Below are 15,903 nucleotides of genomic sequence, written 5' to 3'. Positions count from 1 at the left end.
TATTGCCTTATTGTTAAATTATGTTAGTAAATTAATTAATTAATAATTAGTAGTAGGAGGATTGAAATATAAATTAACTATAAACAAAGGACAAAGATGTCTCATAATCTGAGTATCTACTTGAGCTGTGGTTTTTAGTTTATAAGAAGTAAGAACTATGTGGTTAGGACAATTAACATGGTGACTGGTATTTAAGAATTGTCCGTTTATTATTCAATGTTCACTTACAAATAATTCAAAAGACGAACAATAAAGCCATCCTGTATAAAATAATAAAAAATAATACTTATCTTGCAATCACTTTAAGATACAATTATATTTCATCGCTTCATTCTTCAGATATTATTTACTATGTAGTCCCCTTTTTCAATGCTAGCAACCACGCACGCCTTTAGATTTTTTTTTTTTTTTTTTTTAATTGAGGGTATTACGACCTGACAAGTATTTGCTTGCTTGGTACGATATTCATTCCTTTTTCGTGCGCCGCAACGTACGGACGTCTTAAATAAGTGCAAGTTTCGTCATGTTGAAGAGAAATTCAAAGGAGAAAACATCGTCGCATAAAACCTATAATATCATCTTCGAAATCCGAAGACGACACAAGTAAGTACTTTGGAGTTCTAAAGTGTCTTTGTTTCGATCTGTAATACGACAAATGAAAGTTTCTTATAACTTACGAAATTGAAGCGTTGAAAAATATTCAAATATTTTTCGTTTATACCTGGAGGTTGTCCGAGATGGCATCACGAAGGTAATTTAATAGCTCATGATTTCTAGAAGTGAAATAATATTAAAGTGAAACTTTTATTACATCGTCTCAAACTTTATGGTCTGCGTAGCGCATGTCGCGTGACGCACAATACGTACGATAATTATCGTACAAATACGATAATTTTTAGTTAAATGTCTATATTGTGAAAAAAAAAAAGTTTCACTTTTACCGTGGTTTCATAAAACCACACAACATTTTTTACATATTACTCAATTTATGCCGGGAGGATGTCCGCGATGGCATCACAAAGGTAATTTAATAGGTCATGACTTCTAGAAATGAAAAATATTGACATATTACCCAGTTTATGCCGGGAGGATGTCCGCGATGGCATCACAAAGGTAATTTAATAGGTCATGACTTCTAGAAATGAAAAATATTGACATATTACCCAGTTTATGCCGGGAGGATGTCCGCGATGGCATCACAAAGGTAATTTAATAGGTCATGACTTCTAGAAATGAAAAATATTGACATATTACCCAGTTTATGCCGGGAGGATGTCCGCGATGGCATCACAAAGGTTATATAATTTTTCGAGTACATACCTAAGTATCATTAATGTATTGCTATACATATTTATACCGGGAGGATGTTCGAGATAGCATCACGAAGGTTAAAATCGAAAATTTTTAATGGAATAAAAATAAAAATAAAAACCGGGAGGATATCCGCGATGATATCACAATGGTAATTTTATTGGAAAATTATAAATCTTTATTGGTATATAATTTCTCTTTTTAACAATTGCCAGCTTACCAGGAGGCTATTCGAGATAATAGCACGATGGTTTGCTAGTTGAATATCAACTTATTTATAAAATAAAATAAACCTTAATCATAATTTTATAAGTACCCTCGATAACAATACTTTTTGTTATCGACCGGATTTAAGCGTGGAAACAGCGTCTATTGATCCGGATCCAGATATCCCAGTAACTGATCCACCGACAAATTCTTTGCCGGGAATTATGAACAATACAACTGATCCAGCTGCGCTTCAAGCAAATGAACCAGTAACGGTTGATATCACGGCCCCTCAATCGGAGCATGTTGTCTTAGAACCTGATATCTTAGCAGCATTGGCTAATGATGAGATTCCAGAATATGGTGAAAAAATTCACGAAAGTCTCGCCAAAATATGGTTGCCGATCCTTAAGAAAGGGTTGATAAGGAGAAAGTTTTATAAAAACTTATTCGATTCCCGAAAATTGCGGAGATTCCGGCTGCTATCCCTGAATCCGGTAAATTCCGGGATTAGAAAATGGCTAATGGCTAATAATTGGGGGCCCGTATAACAGCGTATATAGGGGCTTAAAGTTGCTTATTAGCAACGAAAACAAGATGGAGTCCATAAGTGAGTTTATAAGTGATGGTTGTCGCATACTCTCGGAACTCCATCATCGACAAACGGAAACAAGAAAAAGTTTATTACGCCTTGTTTAGACAAAACTTTTTTACAAGTTGTCGATCAGTCTGAAAGGGAACAATTTGTTATCTGATAAAAGCTTCGAAGGTTATTACTTATTAGTTACAAAGTAGGGTAAAAAAAAAAAAAAAATCTTCCACACCAAAACCTTCTAGTTCACATGCTCATAGAGCACACACATCTCGCAGTAGTTTCAAGGGAAACTAGTAGACACCTTCTTGCTTTCAGTCGAAAGGGGGGGGGGGAGGAGGTTACAAGAGGAATATTAATACCAACCCCCTCTTCGCAGCCATAATGACGATAAATCAGATATTTTACGATTGTTGGCGTAAAATTACTAATTATACAACCGTTCTTAAATGGGTTAAAGACGGTGTGGATTTATATATACCTAACCTCATATATAAATAGCCTCATAGACTTGGGAGCTATTCATGTCTGTAAGCCAATATAGGGCGAATATATATTCCAAATATATTCTTAGCATATAAATCAAGAGGCGGTAAATAAAATAAAAAAAAATCATACTTGCTTAATCTTCAGAAACTGAATAAATTTATGTCAAAACGTCACTTTAAAATCGAAGATCATAGGACGGCGTCGAGACTCATTCCCGAATGGTTTCATGGCTACAATAGACCTTAAAGAAGCTTACTTTTTAGTGCCAATTGAGCCGGCATTTAGCAAATTTTTACATTTTCATTTTATAAATAACAAATGTAATAGTGTAAAGTTACACTAATAGTGTTAAGTTCTTACGAGTTTAAAGCTATGCCGTATGGTCTTTCTATTGCGCCAAGAGCGTTAACTAAATTTATGGAGGAAGTTATAGCATCCCGTAGACGCCGAGGTTTTAAGTCTGTCATTTACCTCGACGATATTTTATGTATAGGTAAAAATATACAGAATGCCTAAATAATTTAAACGAGACAATAAAACTATTGTCTCGTCTAGGCTTTGTCATCAATATTGAAAATAGTTCATTGATTCAAAGTCAAAAATGTAAAAGTCTGTGGCTCATATATGATTCATGCAATCGAACTTGGTCTTTGCCTGATGATAAACGTAATAACATTGCACATTTAGTTAATAAATTTTCAAAATTACCTGTTTGTACAATCCAAGAATTTTCACACCTAATAGGTGGCTCTATACTAATATGTTAGAACGTCAAAAATATTTATTTTTAAATCAACATAAAAATTATTAGATTGGTGGTCACAACATACCTATAATATAAAATTAAACTAATTTTATGAAATCTCCAAAATTTACATTAAAGACCCTTTCAGATACCTCAAGGACAGGTTGGGGTAGCTTTTGCAGTAATAAACGAGAACATGGTTCATGGAAAAAATGTATCACAAAAATTATATTATAATAAAGTTGGCTGCCTTTTTAACTTTAAAAACATTCGTAAATACCTATTCTAATTGTGCAATATTATTACGAATTACTTAATAACAAAACTGTGGTTTGTAACATAAATAGAATGGGCGGCATACAATTTCCCCACCTTAACAAACTAACAAAGCAACTGTGGCAATGATGCAAGCATCGAAACATGGTTGTTCACGTCTTATAAAGATAACGTTTACGCTGACAAAGAATCAAGAAGAATAAATCCTGATAATGGAGTTTATGTAATGAAACATATCAAAAAATTGTAAGTGCATTAGGTAAAGCAGATACCTACTGATTTGCTCGCTTCTCGCACCAATGCTAATTAATGCAGAAAGTAAGTGTCGTGGCATCCTGACACTGATGTGTCATGTGTCGACGCATTCACCATAAATTGGAATAATATACATTTTTACGCATTTTCTCCATTTACTCTTATTTTGATATGTTTACAAAAAATAGTTTATGATGAAGCGTGTGGGATATAAGTTTTTCCGTGATGGTTCTTCGCAGCTATGATTCCCTCTCGTCAGAGAGCTAATATCAAACATTATATTATTTTGAAATCAGATACGAATCTAACGCATTCTCATTTTAGTCACCTGTCGCGCCCACTGCACTCACATCTTTCGCTGGCTGCAGCGAGGCTCACGGCGAAGCCTTCCTACGGAGAAACATCCCATCGGAAGCTATCGAACTAATGTTGGCATTGCTTTCAAGTAACACTAAGAAGCAATATAACGTAACATATCAATTATGGTGGCAGTTTTGTCTTAATAGTATTATATTTATATAAAGAATTAAGGAAAGATTATAAAGTACAGTAGCGGCTGTTTGTTGTTGTACAGTAGCATTTTTAATAGAAGAGTTTAACAAAGGGGCTTCGTATGGTACTTTAAACTAACACAGGTCTACCTTATCTTATATATTATATCGGGTCAGATGAATGAATAAATACAATTATTCTTGGGACCCACAATTAGTTTTGAACCATCTTAAGCTGGTTTTCTAATAGAAACGTAAATTTGGAACAATTATTGACTAAAAACATTAGTAATTTTATAAGCGCTGTGTGCAGCACAGCGAGTGCAGACGTTATCTCTTATAAATATTAATAATATTTCTCAGACAGTGGAGCTAAAATTTTCATTACAGACCTCTTCAAAGCTTCAGCTCCAGGTAGAGATAAACTTCTTCTTATACTTCCATATTTCAAACAAAATATAAGTATTTGCCCCACTACTGTACTGTCTGATTACATCTATTATGTCACAAAACATTTGAGGAAGGATGAGGAAAATAGATTACCCATTACTTACTTTTAAAACTGAATCATCCTGCCACAACTCAAACAATCAGTCGTTGGATCAAAAATCCTCACAACAATATTTGGTTCACATAGCACAAGACACGCTTCAACATCTGCTGCCTGTGCTAGTGGTGTATGCATTGATAATATACCCCTCTTAATATTTTAAGACAAGTATACACATCTCTGTGTCAATCCGTATTAACCTACAGCATCTCGGTCTGGGGATGTGCCGCCAAATCTCACATTCTGCAGTTGGAGAGAGCACAACGTGCATTGATCAAAGTGACATTAAAAAAACCTTATAGATTCCCTACTAATGAACTATACCGTGAGTTTAATGTACTACGTGTTCGCCAATTATACATATTATCAGCAGTCAGCCTAACCCATAAATCTGTAGCTTCGCGTCCCGATTACAAAGAACTAATAAGAAAAAGAACATTCCGAATCCCACTTCCTGCATACAATTCAAAAATAGCCAGACGAAGCCCATCATATTCACTCATTCACACCTATAACAATGTCTGTAAGGCAAAATCATTGAAGAATTACAGCACGCATAAATGTAAGAAAATAATTAAATCCTGGCTCCATGAATTGACGTACAGCGACACCGAAGATCTGGTCTAAAACGTACAATTAACTTATTGATCTCACTCACGTATCCGCACAGAACCACAAATACTCTCACACACAAATCTACTCACTCGCATACATAACATATTCACATACACACACACTCACTCACACACTCACTCACACACGCACGCGCACACACACACACACACACACATACATAGTAATCCACTTAGCCACATATCGCTAAATTTACTTATCTTTTTTATATTTTTAAATTTTGTTATAGTTAAGGTATAATTCGACATATCTAGAAACCTGTACACCGTTTCGATATCCAAGATACAGGCAACAGCCTAGTTTGGATCTCCTGTAATGATGTAATGTTTAAATTTTTTAGTAAATAAAGATTTTATTATTTATTATTATTATTACCTACGTAAAACTGCTGGTTGTACCAAACATCCCGAAACCTTTGCAAGGTTCTATAAACTTAATGTAATTAATGAGATCGAATTTACAGAATCGATTTTACAGGAATAGTATTTAATTATATTTTTGTTAATTTATAAAAAAAAAAAAAAAAAAAAAAAAAAAAAAAAAAAATTAATAATATTTATGTTTACGTTTTATTCTAAACTTGCACCCAAAATGGTTCTTACAAAACTATTATCTCTTAACATCTACATAGTAAATAATATCTGAAGAATGAAGCGATGAAATATAATATATGATCAAACGAACTTCAGAGTGAAGTTCGATCATTATTATATGAATCGCTTCATTCGAAGATATTAACACCCACCTCACCCTAACCCAAAGTTTTGTAAGATAACAGGCTCTAAAAATAATGAATATCGTACCAAGCAAGCAAATACTTGTCAGGTCGTAATACCCTCAATTAAAAAAAAAAAAAAAAAATCTAAAGGCGTGCGTGGTTGCTAGCATTGAAAAAGGGGACTACATAGTAAATAATATCTTCGAATGAAGCGATTCATATAATAATGATCGAACTTCACTCTGAAGTTCGTTTGATCATATATTATAATCGGTTGGTTTCAGAAAAAGCTTTTACATAATAAGTATATCGCAGATAAACACGAAATAATGTTCAGAGCTTATTTTATACATTGAATTACAAGTTTGATGGGTATCATTTGAAAATCTTCAGCTTGTTCTCTCTCGTCTGCAATGTTATCAAACTTTTAATAATGTTGAGTTAATGGGGCACCTCTGAAAATTTTTAATCAAAAATTTTCGACGTGGATTTTCATGAAGCAACAAAAAGAAACTCTGCTTTGTGAATGCTTAAGCAGGTGCTCGAACGACGAATTTTATAAGAATTCATAATTAAATTTTACTTATAAGCATATTTGTGATACTGTGGTAAAACTTGTCTTCGTTTGTATACCCGCTTGGACTAGATGCTACTGTTACTTCCCACGATATTAGATATTTATGCAAATATTTCAATAGTTAGTTTTGGAATGCTAAGTATGTATAATATTTTTATTGCCAGTTTCATAAATGTTTACTTTCCTCTAAGTATGAGATTGCCAATTACTAGCCAATTTAATTATAACATCATTCGCTTGATATTAGGTGTTTCCCCTTCATTTAATAAGACTTGAGTACCTGTACCTGTTTCGTACAATTTATTTTAAATTACTTCATACCAATGGTATAATTATGATAAAGAGATTTCTGTGTTCATTAGCATGAGTGTATTTCAAATATGCATGGCGTTTACTCCTTACATAGTCGCGATCGCTCTGAAGAGAAAATTGCAAGAATTTAGTTACTTGTAGTATTTTCAATATTTTTTTTTGATGATGCTATAGTCTTAACTACTATTTCGTAAAAGTGAATGGTTAATCGTGTTAAAATTGACATCTTCACAAACATAGTAAAGTAGTACATATTTTGCATCGGATTTCATACAAATATCCATATCACCTAGTCCTTGTCTAGATGGAGGCGTCGTGCGAATCGAAACATGAAACGAAACCGGCTAGTTGCGGGTGGGTCAAGGACCATGAGATTTGTTAACGAGCTTACGTTCACATTGGCAATGGTTTGCCGATTGCACTAATGCTAATGGTTCAATGGAATTGCCTTATGTGTTTAATTGTTCTAGTAACGCTTTGAGGTACATTGAACTAATGAACGGTAAAGCGAATTACAGATCGGTATCACTGTGTTTTTTTTTGGTGTGCGAGTTATCGGCAGGCGAGTTGAGTTTTTGCTTTATGAGATGGAGATGTGCGGGTGATAAATATAAACTTCGTTTATAATAATATATGTTTAACTGAAGCTACTGAGTGAGTGCAATTAGAATAATGAGTATATTGGCTAAATGATAGGATTTTTAATAACAGTTGAAGTAAATCATGACATGTATTGTAGATAAGAGTGGATTTATATATCCGAGAATTTAATTAAATGCCACAAAAATATCCTGACGGCTATTAAAACTGATTTACATTCATCAAAACGATGATGAATCCCCGATTCCCTTTCGAGTCGCTGAAGGAACGAAAAAAAGTTTCCCTCATGATTAATGACTTCGCTCTTAAGTGTTTATGGCGTCGTTTACTGGGACATAAACTCATTCATTAGACTATTCAGATAATGAGGGGATGACGGAATTAAAGCGAAATGTAGCACGCAACCGGCCCGAAACTATGGAATTAATTTAAGTGACAAATTTACGTAATGAAGAGAGAAATTAGATAAAAGTTATAATAAGATAATGGTGAGTAATGTTTTATTATTGAAAACTAGACGTTTGCGTTGAGCGCTTTGTTTAGATTATTTTATTATTCTCGTAGGTGATTGTATACAAACTGAAATAAGCGCCTAAAACATAATGTTCCGTATTATTTTTGAGACCATCAGAGACCATGTGTACGAAAATTAAACATTGATTACGAATGAATTAGACAGGTTACATATATTATGTACTCAACAATGTTTACTCTATAATCGCTTTGTCAATGCTGTGTACTTTATTAAAACCCAATCCATAGGCAACATGCACATTACAACGAGACAATGTAACTGCTTACTGCACGTTTAAATACCGCAGTTAATATAAGATTGACCCACTTAATCTGGCATTAAATCGTGTCCCAATGCACGTGGCCTATGAGTCTCGTAATGTGAGTCAGTCCTATAGTGCCGGATGGCGCAATATTACCTTAGCATTCGTATTCTCCCAATATCCGCCACGCTAAGGGAAGCGAAGGGAAGCATTCGTATGAAACGAAATTAGTAAGGGTTTCTTGGAATATGGTTTTGGGAAAGGTCATTCATTACAACGCCCGTGTAGGTTTCGTGGATAAGTCACAATAAAATTGGCCGTTGTTAATATTTGGGGATTATGGTTATATTTTTCCTGTTATGATGATATTTTATGTGTCGCTTTTGCTGATATAGCTGTTAGATAGAAGCGACTCGGGAAGTTCTGTATTTACAAAAATTTAAAATTACTTGCTAAAGTCATTATTAAAAATGTCTTCTCCGCTATAAATTTTCCTCCATTTTCAATCTTCCTACACTATTTTAGTGTAAACTTCAGAATTATATTTATCAATAGTTTCTCCGGTCCCAAAGCAACGGATTATGTTATATGGCTCTCGAAAGCACAAGCTATCCTTCTTGTAATACGAAGTTCTAAAAGCTTTTCCTAGAAACGGCTCTAAAAGGTTCTATTATTTATCACGAACTCGGACAAGGCACATTCCTGTTATCTTATATATGAAATATAGTCGCCAAAATGGCTCCTTATTCATTTAACTAGACGATAATGCGATAGTACAAGAAGAGGGAAATATTAAACCTTTTTAAAGGCTTTTTTGAAGTCGTCCTCATGTAAAAATCAACACGAGTGATGTTGTAATGAGATTTCATTGGCTTACACTTTGTATTCACTGGCTCATTCCTTACCCTATCTGATAAAATACTGCTGTTTCTGAATGTCAATTGCTATCTCAGGACCTGAACCTTTTATAAATACATTATGATTGTTAGACGTGAATTACATTCTTTCTGAAAAATTTGCTGTGAACTTGTAGTAACTGCTTACACATTTGTTGGCTTGTAGAACTCGTAAATTTATGGAAAACTTATTATCGATGTTCATAAAACGACGTAGGGGAAAGTTATTTGTACATAAAATACTGCCATTAAAAATTCATAGACTGAATTCGTGAGTAATAACTGAAGATATAAACCGTATCCCTTTGTGGTGAAGCTGAATAAATATCTTAAGCCGATCACTCGTGAAATGAAATCCGCTGTCTCTCCAACCGATTCGAGTTCGATATATTTATTTATTACGGATGGAAAAATGTGACTAAATGTACAACGGCTTATCTTCAGAAGTTAAATTGATTTTTAAGATAGATGTTGTCTTTCATTAGATGAGATATTCAAATGTTTCCAATTGTAATATAACAGTAGATAAGTCGTTTCAGTAAATGTGTCATACTATCTATTAAAAATTTCTTACATAAAAAAGTAACTTAATAATTGCACTACTTTAAGTGTCAAAATTAATGTGAAATATTGATTCGCATTCACGATATTCTGTGTATCATTCGATTAAATTAGCACCTATAAAGTTCTATCGTAAAATAAGATTGCCGTTAGATTAAATTGTATTTGCCATGTACCCAGACGCATTAATTTTGTCTAGAACAAAGTCGCCGAACCCTCGATGTCTGATACAGAGAATGGTGTCTGAAAAGTTGCGCTATTTCAGATTTCCTTCCCCTAACATTTTAAATTGTTACTTAAAGTATCCGTGCAATTGTCTTATTTGCATTTGTTAGGATTTTCTTTTGGTTAGCAATTTGGATGTTCATGATTTTTCTGTTCTGAGAATGCGGAATTTGGTTTTTTGCTCGACAAGAATCAATTATTGCTTTGAAATTATTTCAGAACATGTATCTTCTTTACCTTTCGTATCTATGAATTTTTTAAAGTACAAAATTAATAATGTAACACGAGCTACGTCAATATGAAACTTTTTATGTTTTGACACTCGCAACGCTATTTGCAGTTTTCGCCTTACGTTGCGATACCGTCGAGGGTCCTTGTGGGGATTTTATGGGATGGGTATCAATGTTTTATGATCGTAGCCTCACTTGGCCCCTTAACGATTTAGTATAAAAATCCTTGTTTATATTTTGCTATAATATTACCAGTTAGAATATAAAATTCTAATTTTGCGATTATGCCTTTTTATTTGACACCATCCTTACCTATAACCAAAAGTAAAAAGAAAAAGAAGTTCATAAAAGAATAAAGTTTGAACACTGTGAAAAGTATTACTTCCAACTCACACATCTCTACGTAAAATTATTGTTACATTAACCTTACACAGTCTCGAGTGGTTAAACTCGTACGCTTTCGCCAGTAATAATACATCATTTCGAGGTGGTTACTTCGAAATACAAGACCCCCGAGGTATAATTCCGTGTAATGTCAGGTTTAATGCCGAACTTTGGTCCCGTTGCCCCAGATGACAAATGAGACGACGTCCGAGGAGTAACTTCTCTGACGAGCCTAACTTCGCGGACACGTCACACGATATAGTAGAAACAAAGATTTATTATATATAGCTAAATGCTTTGTTGCCAATTTTTGGAAGTAGCAAGTTTCCGTCCAAATTCCTGATTCGTTCTACCTTCGGAAAAGTTTTATCAATCAATCCAAAAATTACCTTCTTGTTTGTTTGTTTCACCAAAAGTTTTGAACTAATTTTTGTCAGACATAATTGATTTTATCAATTTATTTCTACGCCAGGATAAGGGAAACGTGTGCTAAAAATCCATTAGCGAGTTTTCAATCAGAAATCATTCGTACGCCGCTGGTGTAGATTTGAAGTGAATTGAATTAATTTTGTTGTTGATTGAAAAGTTGGATCTCGAAGTTCCAATAGCAAATATTGGAAATTGGCTCCGGAATGTTTACAGTGCCTGTATTTACTAACAAGAATATGTTTTGAAATTAATAACTTGACGAAATTTTGCGCTTTATGGAAATTGTGTATTAATGATGTAGGAATATTTATACTAGGCAGTAGGCACTTATAGTTATGTTTATAGGAGCAATTTTTTTAAAGTCATCTTTTACTGGCTGCATAATATATATATTATGTGCAGCCACCAAAAAGAATTCCAATACATTAGATGTTCCAAAACCAGAAGTTTGTACACCACTAGCGCAATCCAATCAGCGGTAAATTATATAGGCCGATGGAAGACGAGGAGGCGCCCTCTAAGCGTTGCCATGGCGACGTGTCTCTTGAATTAGTTAAACGGAAAAATTTGCCCCTCGCTACTCGTTCAGTTGCGTGCAAGTCTAAGGATCTAGGGGCTTCAGTGGATACTATTTCTTAAATGTTATTGGATGGAATATATGGTTGTTGTAGATAGTAGTTTTCCGTGATTTACTATGTTGTTATATTTACTCTGTGTGTATGTTTCGGCTGTTTATTACATGGATAATCAGAAAAGCTATTCTTTAATCAGAATGTCTAATAAAAGTCGCAAAATTTTGTCATACATTGAACCACGATATTGCTGTGGTTATTTAACTGTCTTATCTAGGTTAAACCCGTATTTATAAGCAGTAAGTCGATGAAAAAAAGTGCTGGGTAAGGTTGGTACATTTGAATAAATACATGTATTTATCATAACTGTTTAATTTACGAACTTGTTAACTTAAGGTCATATAATTTAGAAGTTGTAAAAAAAGCCTTAATTAATATAAACGTTCACGGATCAATAAATCATCATTGGGTTAAAAACATCTTTATTACAAATTTATTTACAGTGAGAGCCCTTTTAATAATAGATAATTGTCGCGTGTTAGCGCCTGATGGCTGATACGATTAAACGTTTCTCCCAAACTTTGCACAATAAAAGGCGGCCATAATGAATCAAGTTATAATGAATTAACGAGTTTGGGAGTTCGCTTTTCATCATGCGAGTTTGAGATCATCCCCAATTTATTTTGTAATCTAAGATCCCCAATTAATACACAAATAGTATGCACAATACACTGCCTTTGTAAATACACCCCTGTTTAAATATCTCTAGAATTGATAGTTCTGCATTCTTGTTTTACTTTGGATGTCGCGACGGAGAGGTCTTTGACCGACGCTCCGTGTTGCCATGGTAACGGATACCTATGGGATGGATTAATTTATGGTTAACTAAATGGAGTAGTTTTAAAAATTGATATAAAGTAGTGTGCATTGGTAAATGCAATATGAAACTGTTCACGTGTATTTATAATGCTGCTTAGTGTTCACATTTAAAATAATACGCAATTATACAGGCATACTTAAAATTGCACGTTTTGCAGAAACTGTATACAGCGAAAGACTGAATGTGCATTTCTTAAGCTTATTTCATGGGAAAACTTTTAATATAAATAGCATAATAGGTTTGAAGCCGAGAAAATCTAGAAATACTGCAAACATATATATTTTAAAATGGCTCGTGCTTACCAATGCGTTAAATCCGATTATAGGCAAATAGTCTTTCATTTTAATCTATTTACGCTTTAAAATGCGTTAGTGTTTCCAGTATTTATTGAATAATATAGTTATTAAATAAAGTAAATATTATTCCTATTCTTTATTATATTATGATTTATGACTATATTATGTAACTGTAAGTACTTATTTTTATGAAAATATTAGTCATCGTTCGTTGTGTTTTGTTTAAACAGTCAGGTTGTTGCCTCGTTTTACTCTAACAAACGTAGCTTTAAAACACTTTTACAAAACATATTGAAAGTTCTACAGAGAGCTTTCGCGTATTGCTTCAAAAAATAAAATAACGGCATAGTAATGTAGCAGTGGAGTGTTTGATTAAGATTTCGCGACTACAAAGAGATTTACCTGCCTCCTTTTGAAGTTATACCTACACTTTTTTTTAATCTAAGTTCGCTCGCGAGGGGTCAAGTGAGGTTGTTCCAGGACAAAGGGCTTCTACGTTCACATACTCTACATTGAAGAAAATCCACCACACGGCACGTTAACTAATTAATTTTGAAGGGTTTTCAAGATTTTGCCTAATATTTTAAATATTAATAAATAGTAAATACTATATCAAATGTTGAATGGATAGTTAGTTCTACATGATAATAACCAAACAAAAATGAATTATTAATTATTATCAACGCGTAAGAAACGAAAGCTTTGTATGTCTTCGTTATTTACGTACGTATGTAAATGACGCAGTACCTATGTATTCATACAAGTGCCGTAGTCGTAGTCGGTCTTCGTACTTTTATTAGCATGAAGTTAATTTCATTCGGGCTCACTTTTAATATGAAACGTTCGCAAACGTTAAAACAAGAGAGCGTCGATTGCCAGCCTGCGACTGAGTAAATGCCGAAGTTTACTTTGAGGCGCTACGCCGCGTAATCTGACGGGAAGAATATTACGTTTGTTCTTCTCATTTTATTTAACATTCGTTAAAGCGTGTTTGCCAGACGAGATAGCTACAACGCTGTATAAATGTTGTATTTACACGGCATTATCTTCAGGTGTTTTGTGTACCTTTTGCCGCGCGGTTAAGGATCTCTGTCGAATTTTTTTCGTCAAATAAGAACGGTGTTCGTCTGTCGTGTGAGTAAATAGTCTCTGTCATATTGTTTACCAACATTTTGCTTTGTGCGCGGTATCTTCATATGAAATACAGAATATTTGTTTTTGTTCATATATATGTAAACGAAACGCAATTTGGGTTCATACATATAAAATGTAGGTACCTGGGGTACGTAATACTGTATAATATAAAATATTGCATGCGGTTACAACTTCCGATTTAGGGCTGCCAAAAATAAACAGACCCAAAAAGTTTTTGCAAATTTTTGGTACGGGTTTAATAACACACCGGTCCCTCGCGTTATGTAAATGGGAATGTAACAAACCGGCATTATGTATATTATTTTGGATTTGTGTCGTCCTTTGTGTCGGAACATGTTTCGCGATTGACGAGCTCGTCATACTTCATATTATGTAAATGCTATTCTGAATTTTTCCTTTGTATCTGGTATTCGGTCTGAAAAAAATATGTTGTCTCTGTGGAATTATAGGAAAGTGGGTATGAGTTGTCTCTGTGGAATGATAGAGAAGTGGGTATGATTTACTACTGAAAGGATAGTGTTTTATAATTTATTATATTTAAATGTAATTTAATAAACGTATGTTATATTTAACACATGTTATATTTTACTTTATGATCAATATATCATAAAACATTTTATCATAAGTTAATGATCCATTTACTGTTCGTTATGTTTCATATTTGTATACAGTTTGCCGCAACATTGCATTCTAAATTAGTACCATAACGTCCCAAAGAAGGTTTCAGAGTACAGTTAGCTCGTTCGCATATTATATTATAGAGCAGGCCCTGTCATGATAGCCGATGAGGCGTTAACTGCACCGGAACCGTGCGCCACCGCTTTTCCTGCTATTGTCCTCTTCCGTATAACATTCACATGTGCGGATGCCAGTAAAATATAACCCGAGACTATCATAACCATATTTTGAGCACTCCCCACGGTGCCGACGGTTTTATTGTTAAATATGCGTCCAAACTTTGGAGGTTATAATGTAGCGTAGCGCCCAATGAGGACTACGTATTTGGTGTGAACTTCCTAATTGTTAATTATGTTTTTGAGTTTTAATTTGCAGTTAAAATTAAAACATTAATGTAATATAGGACAATAGAAGTTAATGCAATGGTTAAAGATGTGGTTTCGATGATTAAAAACTTCTATGCATATAGATGGAGAATGTTATAGACAACGAGCCTTTTAACAAGCTTGTAAAATGACAACATCATCAGATCAGAATCGATTCTAACGTTCCTTATAGACCGTTCGCAATTACTAAGCAATAAGCATACATAATTTGCTCAGGTTCGATCTATACATATAAAACTGGCAGCCGCAATGATGGTAATCTCTATCGCCATCATGAAGACGAATTAAAATCAATCTCATGATTACTTAGCAGTGGCCAGAACACGGTGGACCAGTGTGACGTGATCGTTAATCTTCATTACGCTCGAGTCGATCTTGTTCCTCTGTACGTACCTACGGTAACAGTTCGTTAATTGAGTGACTTTTGAGATGTGTTCTGATCGATCGCTCTGTAGGTAGTTGTGGAGTGCACTCGGATGCAGGGAACGTATGTGAATCGATGTTACGGAATTTATAGAATTGATTAAAATTTCTACATTCGTATCTTGACTGTAATGTGTGTACAAACATTTTATTTGTATACTTTTGGACTCATGAAAATTTTTGCATAAAAATAATAAGAAGTTTATTTCGTGAAGGAATAAAGGACCAATCTTTATTGCACTTAAAAATGCAGATA

The 15,903-nt window shown here is 34.0% G+C and overlaps 1 protein-coding gene across 5 annotated transcripts in view; it reads left to right on the top strand.

The window, feature by feature from the left end:
- LOC123706201 (serine/threonine-protein kinase 26) overlaps positions 1 to 15,903 on the top strand; it is an 85,775-nt gene that overhangs the window by 56,310 nt on the left and 13,562 nt on the right. The gene's annotated exons all lie outside the window — the stretch shown is intronic.

Source organism: Colias croceus, chromosome 3 (genome assembly GCF_905220415.1).
Source record: "Colias croceus chromosome 3, ilColCroc2.1".
Classification (NCBI taxonomy): Eukaryota; Metazoa; Arthropoda; class Insecta; order Lepidoptera; family Pieridae; genus Colias; species Colias croceus.
Note: the sequence above shows the minus strand (reverse complement) of the source record. Positions and strands in the feature narration are given on the sequence as shown.